The sequence below is a fragment of the Leptopilina boulardi genome, unplaced genomic scaffold, assembly GCF_019393585.1.
Source record: "Leptopilina boulardi isolate dan_hultmark-lab unplaced genomic scaffold, ZJU_Lbou_2.1 LbouV2_341, whole genome shotgun sequence".
Taxonomy (NCBI): Eukaryota; Metazoa; Arthropoda; class Insecta; order Hymenoptera; family Figitidae; genus Leptopilina; species Leptopilina boulardi.
This window is the reverse complement of record NW_026137909.1, coordinates 849,032-862,401: the sequence shown is the minus strand read 5'-3', so window position 1 is coordinate 862,401 and position 13,370 is coordinate 849,032.

Here is a 13,370-nt window from a genome sequence, read left to right as displayed (position 1 = left end):
GATGTTAAACTTTCCGGTCATCCCCAGGACATTCCTAAGATATCTTGAATATCCAAATGGTAATGGGGGATCACACGTTAAGTGATCAAGGTTCAAAAAATTTTTTCTTCAAACATGCTTATACTCGATGCAGTTGTAGTTTTCATAAATGTTAATTTTTGGTAAAAATATTTTTTCATTTAGATTATAGATTTGTATTTTCCGAGGGGGAGGAGGTCAAAGTTTTGGGATTTTACAGTACACCGCAAGTTTTAATAATTTTTAGGGTTTTGTAGGCCAGGGCCGAAAGCCTTATAGTTTCGTTTTGGCGTTCGTCCGTCCGTCGTACATGGTATCCGCTTCCATGGCAACAGTTACTTACTATGGAAAAAGTTACTTACTATGACAATAGTTAGTATAGCAAAAGTTACTATGGCAACAGTTACTATGTCAATAGTTGCTGTGGCAATAGTTGCTATGGCAATAGTTGATTTCTAAAGCAACCGCATGACAGTGGTCAATATTACCATGAGGAGGACATTTTTTTAATATTTAAATTATAAAAATAGATGGATTCATTCGATTCTAAAGAAAAAATAAATAAAATAAATATATGATAAATAAGTCTACCAAATTTTATCTAAATCCATGATATCCTGTTAAAGTCATATAACATGTTTCTATATAGAGAAAAATTTGTTTCTATTAGTTTGAAAATTTTTATAAACGAAAGGACTACAAAGCTTCCTCCACGAGGAAGCAAAAAATAGGTAAATCTTATACAGTCAAATGTATTAAAATTTGTTTGAAACCTATTTCTTCGTTGATATTAACTTCCTAAAGGCGCTTGTATACCTCACCCATCCCGAGTATTCTATCGTCGTGCAGCATTGGAGTAAAAGAGACAAAAGATAATTGTGTCTCTTTCACTCCAATGGTACACGACGGAAGTATACTCGGGATCGGTGAGGTATACAAGCGCCTTAATATTTTTAATTAAAAAATTAATTTTAGTTGATTTTAAATTAACACATTTGTTTTCAAGTTTAAAATTAAAGTTTTGAAATAAATTTTTAGTTTAATCAGAATAGACTATGTCTTTTTGATGTGTGAACAATTTATGTCTTAACAAATATTAATTAAATTGATTAAATTAAGTAATTCTTATTAAACTTCATTGGCAGCTCAAGAAATGTTTGAAGAGCAGTTAAAATCATCGAGAAGAAAATAGATAGTATTCTTAAACTTGAAAGAGAAAAGGAATTATATAATCATTAAATGAATTTTTGTTACATTCAAAATAAGAATATTACAAAAAAAGTTCTGATATGTTTTGTCATTATTTCTTAAGTAGATTCATAAAAAATTAATTTAAAAATATTATTAAAAATTGGCAGATTTTCGAACTACATTTTTATCGTTTTATTTTATTGTATTCAGATCATCGTTTGTCATCTGTTATATTTTGGATAGAAATTTTGTATAACTGTAAAATTTAATAATTTTTAATAACCAAAGAAGAAACTTATAATTTTAATTGGGTCATTCCATTTTATTTCACCTATAGTCATTACGGCCTAATTTTAGAAAAATTTGATATTTCGTATTAATCACTTTTAATCTCCTTATAATTCATTTTTGACAATTGTTTTATGAAACATTTTTTTATTTACGTTGAAATTTAGTTTTTAAGTTGAGTTTCACGGAAAATAGGTTAGTTTGACAGCTTTGGAAATTTTATAAAAAAGAACAGAAATAATTCAGTTAGTAAAGTTTTTTCATTGATATTTGTTGAAAATAGTCTAATTTACCAATGTTAATTGATAATTGTGTAAAAAAGGCCAAAATACTACGTGAAAATTAATATTCACACTTACCTGTAAAATGACAAAATTTGTCACATTGTGTTTATATTTTCCAAGAAAGTTTATAAATATTATAAAATTTATTACTACCTAACAATAAGTACTTTTCATGTACTTTCACATGATATATTGGCTTTTTATTTTTATAATATAGAAATATGAGAAATTTTACCTTGAATGTTGAACTTTTCAGGATTTTATCTGATTTTGAACACTTATATCTTCGCAGGCGATTAATAAAAAAATCCCATTTTGGTTTTAAAATTTAAGATGTAACCGAATTGGGTTACGATTCGGTTACGTTTCGGTTACTTGTGAAAAATTGTCGTTTATAGACGAAATATGTTGTAAATAATTATTAGGAATGGTTAATAGACATTTAGAGGTCTTATTTATACAATAATAACAATAAATTAAGATATAATTACTCAATAATAAGTGTTTTAAGTGTATAATGCATACAGTTGTTGAGTTACCATATACGTATATTACCATCAGCGGGAGCTGTGATACGCGCTTTAAACAGTAGATGGCGTTGAAAATTACTTTGTGAATGAATTTCTAAAATTAAACTTTAGAGTGTCAAATGTGTAAGTGAATATAAGTTTAAAAAAAATAGATCAATTAATTAAAACAACTTTTTTCATTTCTACAAATATGAAGAAAAATTTTTTCTCAATTAAAAAATTTTTTTCTTAATAAAAAATTTTATTTTTTCAATAAAATGAGAAAAAGTAATTGTGACACAAAAGAAACTTTTTTCCTCAATAAAATAAGAAATATTAATAATAAAATTTTGATTCTCTCACTCGGTAGTATTTAATAATATAAGAAGATGATATCGATCATTCCGAGTCAAGGATCCTTGACTCGGAATGATCGATATCATCTTCTTATATTAAGAAATATTAATTTTGAAAAAAAAAATTTTTCTGAATAAAAAATTTCTTTTCTCAATGAAAGGAGAAAGATTAATTTTAACAGAAAAAAAATTTTTTTCATTAAAAAAATTTTTGTTCCTAATAAATTTTTTTTTATTTGTACAAATGAAAAAAGTTGTTTTAATAAATCGATCTATTTTTTTAAACTTATATACACTTACACATTTGACACTCAAGGGTTTTATTTTAGAAATTCATTCACAAAGTAATCTTCAACGCCATCTAGTGTTTAACGCGCGTATCACAGCTGCCGCTGATGGTAATATACATATATGGTAACTCAACAACTGTATGCACTGTACACTTAAAACACTTATTATTGAGTAATTATATCTTAATTTATTGTTATTATTGTATAAATAAGACCTCTAAATGTCTATTAACCATTGCTAATAATTATTTACAACATATATCGTCTATGAACGACAATTTTTCACAAGTAACCGAAACGTAACCGAATTGGGTTACGATTCGGTTACAACTCGGTTTACCCAATCTGCCAGGGATCTTATCAAAATTTGGTGATGAAGAACGAGCTACTTTTTTTTATTCACTTTAAAAATCCACCTTAAAATACGAATTTAAAGGTTAAAAAACAAGTAATTTTATTAAAACTGAAGTTGATTTTCTCAATGTAGATTTATTTGTATGAATTTTATTTATAAAAATACTTGTTTTTTAATCTTCAAATTCGTATTTTACAGTGAATTTTTTAAAGTGAATAAAAATAAAAAGCTCGTTCTCCATCACCAAATTTTAATAAGATGAATAAAGAAGATTTAACCTAAATTTTAAAACCAAAATGGGACTTTTTCATTAATCGCCTGCGAAGATATAAGTGTTGAAAATCAAATAAAATCCTGAAATTTTCAACATTCAAGGTAAAATTTCTATATTATAAAAATAAAAAGTCAACATATCATGTGAAAGTACATGAAAAGTACTTATTGTTAGGTAGTAATAAATTTTATAATATTCATAAACTTTTTTGGAAAATATAAATAAAATGTGACAAATTTTGTCATTTTACAGGTAAGTGTGAATATTAATTTCCACGTAGTATTTTGGCCTTTTTACACAATTATCAATTAACATTGGTAAATTAGACTATTTTTAACAAATATCAATGAAAAAACTTTACTAACTGAATTATTTCTGTTCTTTTTTATAAAATTTTTAAAGCTGTCAAACTAACCTATTTTCCGTGAAACTCAACTTAAAAACTAAATTTCAACGTAAATAAAAAAAAGTTTCATAAAACAATTATCAAAAATGAATTGTAAGGAGATTAAAAGTGATTAATGCGAAATATCAAATTTTTCTAAAAATAGGCTCCAATGACAATAGGTGAAATAAAATGGAATGACCCAATTATATATGATAAATGAAGCGTCATATTTTTGAAAATTTAAGACTTATTCTATTATTGTGTTTAATCTTCAAAAAGCCACTTTAGTGACTCTGAATTTTATGACCATATTTGAGAAATATTTTTGACTTTTACATATTTTTTCATACTTTTCTGATGACTATTTTGAATACATTTTACCGGCAATCGAAAGGTTAATTATTACTTACCCACAAAAATTAGCTTGAAAAAACCAAACTTTGGTTAAATTAACATAATAAATTTATTGATATACAGTTAACCAAAGATTTTTTGGGGACAATGAAAAATTTGCTTCAAACAGCAATTTTTTTTCCTCTGAAAAATTAAATAAAGTTATCAAAAATTTATTTAAATCGAATAAACACTCATTAAGCATAAACAAATTTATTTAAAATAACCAAAAAATTAAATTTTTACAAAGAAATTGGGTTATATTAATAATAAAGTAGGAATAATTAATTAAATAATGGGAATATATTTTCAATTTTTTTACATCTTGATCATTCTTTTCTTTTTATTATATTTTTAAAAATTAATAAAAAAAATTTTAGAATCAACTCGAAGTCTAATTATTGGAATGCATCTAGCAGGTAGAAACACGAGACAAATCGCAAATGATGTTTGGTGTTCGACGAAGACGGTAAAATTGTGCATCAATCGTGGAGGGCTCGCTACGTTAGGTGACCATAGGAAATTCAACCATCCACCTCGAAAGACTTCATTAGTTCAGGATGGAGTTATAAACGAATTTTTTACTGATCACAATCCATTCTCTACAGCAGCCCGTTTTGTGAATGTAGTTGGTGCTGATATCTACGACGATACGGTCAGACGACGACTAAACGAAATGGATATTCGGAGTCGTCGTCCAGCTTTTAAATTTCAATTAACCGATGTCCATAAGGCGCAGCGTATCGCATACGCATAACGTTATTAACAAGAGCCAGAGGAATTTTTGATGAACGTTATCTGCATGAACGAGAAGTCTTTTTCAACGTCAGAAGATGGTCGTCTTCGTGTGTGGAGAAGTAACGAAAGTAGACTGAAAGAAAATTGTGTTGTTTCACGGCAGCGCAGCGGACGCATCTCCTGCAACTATTGGGGGTGCTCTTCCATTTACAATGTAGGAGTTCTTCGGGAAGTTGGTCGGCGTTTCAGTGCGCAGGCGTATGTCCAGGTGTTAGAAGACGATTTCCTTTCTTATTTGGACAGAATCTTTCCTCCAAATGAATATGAGGAAGTAAAGGTTATTCAGGATAACAGCCAAATTCACACGGCTAACGTTACTATGAATTGGTACGAGGCACATCCTCGTATAACCTTGCTTCCTCATCCTCCGTACTCTTCAGATCTCAATCGCATTGAAAATCTGTGGGCGATGGTTGTAAAGAAATGGGTGTCTGGAGAGGACAGAAATTTGGATGCATTGATTGACCACAGCTACAGGAGTTGGCAGGAAATTGGAGATACGCCTGAAGTCGTTTACAATTCAATTCTTTCCATGCCAAGAAGTCTTCAGGGTGTGATTGACAACAATGGTGGATAGACGAAATATTAAATAGATTTTATTTATTATTATTTATATTCGTTCATATTATTTATCATTATTACTGACTATTATCCATTATTATTATTCTGCAAATTTTCTCTTTAATCTCCCTTCTCCTTTCTTTCTTCTCTGTATGTAGTTGCTCTGACTGGGTGAAGCAGAACCGTACCCCGTATAATAAATAGAGTAAGGAAAGACTCGGGGATGAGATTTTGACACCAAACAGGTAAACGGGACGAAAGTAAATCGGTCTATGTTTGACTCTACTCAAATCAAATGAATAATTTTAAAAGTATTATATTATCTTCAATTATTTCTTTCCTCTTTTTGTAATGCCAATTCTTTGTTGTCCGCCTATAATAAATATATTTTATTTTTAAACATAGTCACCGTTGAGAGTTGTTTCATTTATTAAACAAATTAGTAGTAATTTTTATTATGATGATGATTTAATTGCATCATATACGGGTGATTGGGAATGTTAACTCACTCGAATAGTTTCTAAATGAGAAATAAATTCTAAGATGATTTTTTCGTAGATTTTAAAAAAAGTAAATAGTTTTTGAATAATTTGAAAGTGAAAATTATGTAAAATTAGAGGATATTTTTCTGTACAAATAAAAATTAGGCTCTAGTTCCAATCAAATGTAATGATTTGATTGGTCGATCTTAAAAAAAGAACGACATGAGTTACGTGATTTACATATTTAAAAACATTAAGAGTTAATGTTAATAATTATTATTAATTATTTTAATTTGTTTAACTTGCTGTTTATTTATTTTCCACAATTTTTATTGCCAAAAAACAATTTATTTTCTGAATTTTTTTTAAAATAAGTATAAAATAAAATCTTAACACAAAATAAATGAAATTTTCTATTTAAATTCTAAAATAAATTCTTTTATGTCATTATTTGCACATTATAGGTGTCAATGGTATTTGCTTAAGTAATAATTAAATAATTATTTATTATTGTTAACTAATAAATAATTAAAAAACAATAAAAAATAACGAATTTTTTTTTAATTCAAAATTTAAACACTCAAAATACTAGGTTTCATAAAAATTTTGTTGACAAGAATTTGTTGGGCATTTTGAGACCACAGTATCAATTTTTTCTCTACCGTTGAAGGGGTTAAAAAAATTAATTTAAAAGGCTATATAAGTGAAATCCATTTTGGATCCACCAGACACCATTTTTTGGACGGCAATAAAAATTAATTGTAAATACAGTATCGACAGAATCATTGTAGATGATTTAGACAATTTTACTCATTGAAATATAAACTGTTACAAAACTTTCTGCAACGAAAACTTCACGTGATATGTGTTAAGAAAGGCAGATAATTCTTTTCGCTTACTATATTTTGTTAATGCTAAACATTTAAGAGTGCTATTTGTCTAAATCTTGTTTGTCACAGAAATACATAAACTAATGAATAAAACAACAAACCTTGAATATTTTTCTAACATAAAAACTTTTTTAATTATTTGACTCAACAATTTATAAAGAATTAATCTTAGATATATTTTTTAAACGTCATTTTTTAGAGTTTTAGACGACTCAGAAATTGTATATACTGAATGTTTGAAATAGAAAAATCTTCAAAAATCATATTTCAAAAATTTTTAATAAAAAATAAACTTGAATTCTTTATTAAAATTGAAAAATACCGAAGTAAAAAAATATTAATATTTTCCAATAAAAGAAATAAATAGGGGAGAGTGGGACAAAACCGGGTTCCAAACGGTGGGGCAAAATCGGATATATTTAAATGCATTACCCTATACATATTTAAATTTTATCTCAAAAGAATCGACATGTATCTTTCGAAATCGATGTTTAACTTTCGATATATGAATTATTTACCATATTAATAAATAAACGATAAAAAATTAATAAAAATATGAAAAATTTTGTTTTAAAAGATTTAACTCCTGTTATTCATTATTAATATAATATATTTAGATTAAATTTATTAAATATTAATTATTTTCTATAATGTAAGTGATATATAATAATAATTGAACAAAAAGTTAAAAAATATTCCATGATTTATATATTTTCTTGATAGTACCCGGTCAACGAGGTTTGAACTAATTTATTTGATAGATTCTTTGTAAACCGAGAATTCCAAAAAGGTACCCGGTTTTCAGGGCTGCCAGCGTACTTAGAGATTAAAACTAGTGAAAAAAGTGACATTTTGATTCAAAAAAGTGAGTAAATAGTGAATTTTCAAGCAAAAAAGTGAGTAAAAAGTGAGTTTATTTTTTGGATATTTTTGAAAATGTAAAGTAAGAATTTACCTGTAATATCAACTTTCTTCTCAATTATTATAGAATAATAATCTTTGTATTCATTCCTTCATTCATTCACATTTTCTTAGTACTTGAATTTTCTCATTATTATTAGATTATCTTTACTTTGATAATTAGGGTTCTCGAAGGTTTCTACCTGAAATTTGTTTTGTCAAAACAGCTTTCGGTTGAGGGTTCATAAGATGGTCGATGACCTTTTAAATACTGTCCTGTAAGGCGAAGTTGTGTCCCCTACTTTACCAGCCCGGCTCGAACAATCACCATGTGGTTATATGTACTGGAGAATAAAAAGCAAGAAGAAAATTTTTGGTGCCAGCACCTTTGGGTTAATCGGTTTAAAACATATCATGTAGGTTTATTGAATTGAACTAAAATTATAAAATTTTTCAATATTAACATTTATTATTATTGGAGCAATATATACTCGTAATCGTGAACTTCTGAGGAAAACGAATATGTCAAAATAAATTAAACAATGTTTATATTTAAAAATTTTATAATTTTTTTGAAAAACTCATTTAAGCGTCATAAAATAATATTGTCATTAAGCCCGAGAACGCCACACATGCCCCCGCTGAAATTGACTTACTCGAGGTCTGAGCCCGGGATAAGCCGATAGAGTGAGGATATACCACTTCCCTTTTCAGGACCCAATCCGTGATCGCTCGATTCGTCCTAACAGCCTTGGGTTGAGGGAAATTTTTTTTATTATTGTATATGCGATATAGATGATAACCGTTTAATCCCCGTGAGTGGAAGTGACGTATCCATACTTAACTTACCAACATCTATCCTCGAGGACGCCACTCAGGCCTACCGTAAATCAACGCGTCAGTCACGCAACGCAAAAGTTTAGGTTCCTATTGGAGAAAGGCCTTAATATCTGCCTCACGCGAGAACTTAATATAGGCCCGGATTGGTAGAGTGGGGGTATAACACTTCTCCTCAATGGAGTGAAACGGCTACTGCTGATTTAAGATGCTGATGTAAGTCTACCTTTGCAACAACATTGTAGTAGTGTCGCTAAAAAAGCTTCTAATAGTCTCAGGTAACTTAACTTGATTATTATATAGTTTATAATATTTTTCTGCAATTTGTCGATAAATAACTTACTGCATGTGTTGAATCTTCTTATATTATATTTGTCTTTTTCATTTTTGTATTGGGCCCAAAAAATATATTCTTATTTTTGTATAGTATTAATAATTATATATGTATTTTGAAGATAAAACATTGATCATTGAATAATTTTTTTATGCATAAAATATGGATATTGCATAATATTGGTATAGAAGATATTTGTTTCTTTTGGTTGTCTTAAATGTTTCATATAAAAAATACTTCAATCCATTTAGTTTTTTGGGTATTTGATAACATTGGCATTAAAGATATTACGATTTTGAGGATAATGAAAGATATTGGATAACATTAGTATTGAATATATTTTGATAATGCAACAAAAATATTAATTGTTTGATAATAGTGGAAGCTGGCTTTTGGAAAAAATTTTTGGTATTGGATAATTTTGGCATTAAAGATATTTTGATTTTAAGGATAAAAAATGATATTGCAGAACATTAATATTGAATATATTTTGATATTGGAAAAAAATATTGATTATTTGACCATAGTGAAAGTTGGTTTTTGAAAAAATTTTTTGGTATTGGATAAGATTGGCATTAAAGATATTTGGATTTTGAGGATAATAAAATATGATATTGGATAACATTGGTATTGAATACCCAGTAAAAAAAAAGAATCAGGAGTAAGCGAAAAGAATTGGTGGTAACTTAAGCTGAATGCGGTTTGGCGAAAAAACCGAATTGGAACGTTACGGTGAATTATTTTTTTCTTACCGTGAATTCTTTTCTCTTAAATATTTGAATTGACGTTTGTTTATTTGAGTTTGCATTATAAATGAATAAGAATAAATGTTTCGGAGTCTAAAAAAGCCGATTTGGAATAAGATATATATAATTTTTTAAAAAGAAATAAAAGTGAAATGTGATAGATTTACCGACAATTTTACCATGTGAGTACTACTCATATGGTAAATTTATCATATGAATACTACTCACTTGATAAAATCGTCGGTGAATCTGTCACACTTCGCTTTCATTTATTTTTTTTTAATTATATATTTCTTATTCCAAATCGGCTTTTTTAGACTTCGAAGCATTTATTTTATTTATTTATAATGCAAACTCTAATAAACAAACGTCAATTCAAATGTTTAAGAAAAAAGAATTCACGGTAAGAAAAAAAGAATTCACCGTAACGTTCCAATTCGGTTTTTTCGCCAAACCGAATTCAGCTTAAGTTACCACCAATTCTTATCGCTTACTCCCAATTCTTTTTTTTTTACTGGGTATATTTCGATATTGAAAAAAAAATTTTAACTGTTTCATAATAGAGGATGCTGGCTTTTGGAAAAGTATTTAAATAGATAGAAAGAGGTTTGAATATTGTTTTAAGGGTTGAAGTTGTTTTATGGGTTAAATAATAGTTTGTGAGTTGAATATTGATTTGAATATTAATAAAAAGTGCGGAGGAAAATAAGTTAAATAATAATCATTATCGAAAATAATATAATATGGAAAAAGATTAAACAACGCTAATTCACGTTCATGTAAGACTATCATTGTTGCATTAGTTAGCTGAATTATAGTTAATGAAATTTTTTATAGGTGAAACACATGTAAGTAAATTTTTTATAGCAATAAACTAAAATAAACGATATGTTTTGAAAATTGGCTTTATCAACAGTTTGAAAGTTGAAGAAGGATACCATGTCGAACATAGAAGAGTATTTTATTTTAAGTAATGAAGATTTTAAAATTATTGAAAATGTAAATGAAATGTTAAATGATATGCATATGTATAAATTTCAAGAATTATCAAAAAACGATTCAAATTCTTTTTTCATTATGCAAAGTACTTTGTATTTACAAATGATTGATTTAATTGTTAAAATTAGAGAAAGAGATAAACATATTCAAATAGTTTTTAGCGGTAATAACAATTCTGGTCATTGGATTTGTGTTTATTACGATGGAGTAAGACTTTATATTTTTGATAACCTTAATGCAGGGTATTCGAATATTCATCAAATAGAATATTTAATTACATTGTTCCCATTTAAACCAACAGAATTTTTTGTTGATGTTGATCAACAACCGGTTGGTACAGTTAAGTGTGAAGTATAATGCAATAGCATTTGCAACATCTGTATTGGTTAACAGTAATTACATTGTAAAGCGATTTTATGTTCATGGGCCTTGTGGTAAACAAAATAGGAATTCACCCTGCATGGATCCTGAGATGGGTCATTTAAATGTATTGCTGACAATTCGACGATCGTAGCATATAATCTATATTTGAGTACAAAATTGAAAGGTCATATTGAGTGGGCAATAATAGGTATTATATTATTATAACACCATAATGTTGAAATAGTAATACAGTAACGATTACAAAAATAATATTATTATTAAAAATAATATTATTATTTTTGTGAGATCAAAATTCCAGTAAGTGTCCGTCAAATAAAAATAAATTTTTAATTTTTCATAAAAAATTGTAGATATCGCGCGCGTTTACGCTCGTTTCTTTTAGCTAGTTTATTAAATAATACAGATATTTAAACTTTTTCAGTCCACATTTTTTTTATTTTCTTTATAAGTGTAACGAAATTTATCTTTTATAAATTATCTTTCTCATAAAAACGTAGATATATATTTCAATATCACATATTTCAATAATTTATATTAAATATTTAAACACAAAACGAAATATAAAAGGAATCCTTTTAAACTTATACTTTATAAGACTGCACTAGCTGCATTAAAAAAATTTGGTTTTATCTAGAAGAGACGAAGTCCTTTTCTCAACTTTTTTTTCCAATGAAATAGTTTTTTTCTTATGAAGTTCTTCTGATCTTATTCTCATTGCTTTGGCACCATCCAGCATACCTTGCGCAACCTTGGCTTCTTGAAGGTTATTGTTTTTTAAAGCTTCTTTCAACTTTCGATTAGCTTCGTCAATTAGTTGATCAGCAGCCAGGCGTTCATCTTCTTCAGCTTTTTTCGTTACTTGCAAATCTTTCTTCAAGTCTCCTAATTTTTTCTTGTCTTCAATTTGTTTATTTTTTGCAGCAATTATTTGTTTCTCGAATTCATTTTCCTGTTGATTTCTTTTTATCGAATTTTCCTTTTCAACACGTTTTTTCTGTAAATATTCTTCGTGCTTTTTATGGGCATTTCCTGCAGAAATAAGCAAAGATTTCGTAATCAATACCGATTCCGGACGACCATTATTTTGAAGACCATCCCAGATGTTTAATCGGGCATTGAATGTTCTTTCCAAAATTGCAGCCCTATCAGCTGGAAGTTGATTTCTGGAAATTGAAAAACGTCGTTCAACATCTGAACTACCATGAGCCATCGGTAGTACTGCCTTTACAACCTTTGTAATTAGGGGATATTTTCGCTCTTTTAAAAAATTTTCATTTTCAAAAATCTGCTGCCAAAAATGATCAATCCTGATAGTGAAATCATATGCTGAAAAGTCTTCGAGCTGTAAAAGTCGCCCTTCGTCACTGAGTGAGTCTACATCAATGTCCAAATTTAACTTCAGTAATTTGTAAACCACAATGCTATTCAAACTTTTTTCTTTTTTTATTTCTTTAGGCTGCAAGCATCTCAAGTGCATAGTTTCAGCTCCTTTAGATAAGATTGATTTTTCAAGCAAACGACTCGCTGCTTTTTGGTAGTGTTCAAGAGCTTGCTTTCTGAATTTCAACATATCTAATTTGATGCATTTCGACAAATACCGTTCAGCATCTTTTCCAATTACAATTTTTCGAATGTCCAACAAATTTTTTGTATTTTTGATAAACGAGTCTTTCATAAATTCATCTTTTTCAGTGAGCGATTCTGGTTTGCAAAACTTGCTTAAAAGAAGAGCAAACTCAGATGACATTTCATCATACAAAGTATGGATCATTGGCTGCTCAGTTTGGAAAATTCTTGAAAATCTTTCAAATAACTTTGCACTTTGGATGGTAAATGCAACTTGAGCAGGAAATGTCGAATCTTTCAATGCACTAGCTATAGATTTATACATTTTTGATTCGAGTGTTTTCTTCGAATTACCCTGTCTCGGCAAAAATTGCAAAAAGTAATGAGTAAGTGCTGGCCATTGTTCCAATAATCTTTCCGCAGATTTAGCAAGCGAAAGCCACCTTGATGATACATACTTCAAAAAAAAATGTTTTGGAACATTTTTCTCAATCTGTACATTACTGTAAGCTTCACAACGACTAGGA